At 38.4% G+C, this 4,059-nt stretch overlaps 1 pseudogene; it reads right to left on the bottom strand.

Annotated features, from left to right (window-relative positions):
• Positions 1 to 784: 784 nt before the first annotated feature.
• On the bottom strand, positions 785 to 3,761 carry LOC102819737 (annotated as a pseudogene).
• Between the last annotated feature and the right edge of the window lie 298 nt (positions 3,762 to 4,059).

Genomic DNA, 4,059 nt, shown 5'->3' with positions numbered 1-4,059 from the left:
AAGCACACAATCTCAAGGTGATTTTGAACTGCAAGGTTGGCAGTTCAAACTTACCAGTCATTCCTTGAAAACTTTATACAGGGTTGCTATGAGTAGGAACTGACCTGACAATACTTAACAGCAGTAACAACAATGACCACAAGAAGGAAGACCACCAATATCAGTATAATCCATATTTACATGCTAGCCACTAAAGCCAGTGGTGTTTAAATTGAATAACTTTACCTATTTCTTCGATCAGTAATTATTCAAATGTATAATCAAGATATAGTGATAATTACTGGAAATTGAAATGTGAAAGTTGGAAAAAAAGAGCAATGATCAGTATTGGAAAATATGGCACTGGTGATAGAAATGCTGCTGGAGATCACAAGGTAGAATTTTGCAAGACTTCTTCATTACAAATACCTTTTTTTTTCCAACCCCTAAGTTTTCAGCATACAAATTTAATTTTCTCTCATTCAACATGAAGAATAAGGTGGATCCAGGAATTCTCATATATCATCATACAACGGAGAAACAATAGTTTCAGAGAATTAGTTAAGTGAATAAAGTATCAGAGTAGAAAATACTGTACACAAACATAGCATACAAAGTCTAAAAATCAAGTCGTGAAAAGTGTACCTATCACTGAAACAAATTAAATGTAAGAAAAAGCATAAAATTATTTTGCTCTTTGAAATTTCCACATATGAAATAATTTTAGGAGCAGAGTTCTGCATTAAAATGTTATGACTAAACACAAAGAATTTCAACAAGTCTTGGTGCCAATTTCCTTGGCATATTAATTTTTTGGCTTATTTTATTTTTCTTTCTCAAATTCGACTATCTGATTAAATATAATGAGTAAATTTTGAGGTAAATTCCTTTAAACTCTCCTTTCTGACTATTCTTTGCTATTTAGTCCATCTTCTTATGGAACCTAAATTTAAAGATCTTCCCCCAAATTTTCCACTCTTTCATACTTTCTTTGGTTTGTATTTGATTGATATCTTTATTTGTTTACTAAAATTATGAGATCCAGAGTAAGTTCATTTTTCATATTTTTCAAGTGACTTCCAAGAATAATCAGAACTTGCTGGTGAAGTGGAATATCTCCCTGAACCTGGCTCCCACTTTTTATTATGCTCTTTTCTTCCTTTTACATCCCTGTCAACTCTCTTATAACTGTAATTTTAAAATTTGTCCTTGGGCTTCCTACAGAAGGATTCTCAAGAATCTCTTCTACTGGAAAAATGTCTTTCTGAATTATATGGCTTTTCTGTTTTGCTAGTGCTTGCCTGAGATTTATAGCTATTACAGACATCTCTTGGATCTTCAGACCTTCCTCCAAAATAATCCGCAATTTCAACTGAAGATGAAGAGAGAATCTATCTTTCTCTTTTACCTGTGTCTTTTGAAAAGGTAACCTATCTTGCTTTTCTAGTAGTTTCTCCACTTCCTGTTTTGGGTTAAGAAAAGATGCTGCAGTATTGATGGGAAGTGGGTAGTACTCATCCTTCCTATCCTCATCTATCTGACTTGAGGATGCCTTAGATGGATTTCTTTTGGAACTGCGAGAAGATGCTGAACGGCTCCTCTTACATTTTTTATGCCTTTTGTGACTGGAAGAGGAAGAAGATGATGAAGAAACTGATTCATCAGCAGAAGAAACCTTGATGAGGAAGAAGTTGATTTTCTTTTTTTCTTCTTTAAGCTTTTTTTCCTCTTTTAAGAGCTTACACACCTTTTCTGCACTTTTGTCCACATTCTTTGTTTCTGTTTTTCTTCCTTTTCAGCTTGTTTTTCTCTTAATTTCAAAGATTTCTGCATATATTTATGTAGTTTCTGCAAAGCATCCTCTGCTTCTTTAAAAGTTTCATCATAAGCCAAAGCTTTTTTGTAGTAACTTTCATCATTTAAAAACTTTTCTTCTTCTAACTGTCCTCCTCTTTCTACAAGTGTCTGGCACAGATATTTTCTCTTGCATTCCTGTGAGTTGGGCACTTTACCAGTGCACGTTCGAGATCTTTTATTGTTTTGTTCAGACTTCCTTTTGTTGCATATAATGTTCCACTGGCTACCAAAGCTTCCACATTTTGTCTATTTCCAGAGCCTTATTGTAGTCATCCATAGCATCAAGGTAGCATCCAACCTTAAAATAATCTACTCCAATCTTCACACATTTTAAAGCTCAGGATGCAGACTGTTTCTTTCTCAATGCAGAAGCATTATCATCTTCAGAGAAATGTTTGCTTTGCAGGCCTCTCATTAAAGATGGTGGGCCAGATTCATCTATTCTTAGTTTTCCTAGAAAGAATTCAACTACTCCTGGATTGGCAAATCCCATGGAACTCTGGATAATATTTTCATAAGACTCCAAAGAGTTGCTGTTCAGTTCAACACTCCTCCTGATGTAGAGTACAAAGGAAGCTCTTCAGAACTAATTAACACCTAATTTAATACCAGATAAGTATGGCTGATACCAGGCCATGGTGTTTTCAATAGCCTCATATGGATGTGAAAGCTGGACAGTGAATAAGGAAGATCGTAGAAGAATTGATGCCTTTGAGTTGTGGTGTTGGAGGAGAATACTGAAAGTGCCATGGACTGCCAAAAGAACCAATAGATCTGTTTTGGAAGAAGTGCAGCCAGAGTGCTCCTTGGAGGCCAGGATGGCTAAGCTTCGTCTCTCCTACTTTGGACACATTGTCCGGAGGAAACAATCGTTGGAGAAGGATGTCATGCTGGGTAGGGTGGATGGTCAGAGAAAAAGAGGAAGACCTCCAACGAGATGGATCAGCCAGGTGTCATCATTGATGGACTCAAGTGTGGCAGCGGTAGTGAGGTTGGCCCAGGATCGGACATTGTTTTGTTCTGCTGTGCATGGGATTGCTATGAGTCGGTTCTGACTCGATGGCACCTGACAACAACAAATGGCTGAAGTGGTGAACTCTATAGAGATACTGCAAGCTTTTCATGATATCTGTCAATAGCCTTGATCCCAGCTGGGAGATGTCGCCAGTTTGGTAATATGACAAAGGATCACCGTGGTTACTGTGAAAAGGCACATTTCTCAATGGACAAAGAGCTGTGATTTCTAAGTGAGAGATATCTCTCATGATGCCACTGCCTAAACAGATCAGCACCATGAAAAAACCAAATTCCCGAATGGAACGAATTCTTCCAATCACTATAACACCACACTCACTATCTCGGAAAAATAGCTCTCTTTGATCCATACTAGCTCTCCCTATGAATTGCTCTAATGGTGACATGATTGCATGGTGGTGATGGTTGTGTGTCATGGAGTCGGTTCCAACTCATAGTGACCCAGTACAGGGTTTCCGAGGCTGTAAATCTTTATGGGAACAGAAAGCCTCATCGTTGTCCCTGTGGAACAGCTGGTAGTTTCGAACTACTGACCTTGCGGTTCGCAGCCTGATTCATAACCACTATGCTACCAGAGCTCCTAATAGCAATCTGCGAAAACAAATCACTTCATTGTCTTCATTAACTTCAGAAACTGTAGGTGCATCAGACTTCCAGAAAAGAGAAAAAAGGAGATCCGCTTTTTTGGAAATGAGCTTTTGTATTTTAATGCTGTGAACTTTCTTCTCTTTTCTGCCATGTAACTGCTGGGACTGCACTACCTGGGCAGGCTCAGCCACCGATCCCAGGAGGCACCGCAAATGCCAATTGTCCTGTTGTTCGTTCCTGAGCAAATAGAGCAACAAAGGCCTGTGGCAATTCAGCAACTGCAGCAGAAGGTCCCGGGCCATCGCCCTAATTTGCTGGGACCAAAGGACAGTCAGTTGTTAACTCCTCTAGATCAGTGCCCACTACTTTAGTCCGTCGCCCCCTGAGACACACAGTACGTTTGCTTACATGATTGCCTCCCGGAAAAAATAACCTTTTTTAAACAACATAAAAGAAATCTATTTACATGTACCTCACAAGATAGAATATACAGCAATCAAATAGACTTTATCTATGCTTAAGAAATGGTTTTTAAAAAGCTCAATATTAGCATTCAGAACAAGGTCAGTGGCACACTGTGGAATAGATCACCAATTGCAA

This window comes from Chrysochloris asiatica, unplaced genomic scaffold (genome assembly GCF_000296735.1).
Source record: "Chrysochloris asiatica unplaced genomic scaffold, ChrAsi1.0 scaffold00043, whole genome shotgun sequence".
In the NCBI taxonomy this organism is placed as follows: domain Eukaryota; kingdom Metazoa; phylum Chordata; class Mammalia; order Afrosoricida; family Chrysochloridae; genus Chrysochloris; species Chrysochloris asiatica.
This window is presented reverse-complemented; position numbering and strand designations above follow the sequence as displayed.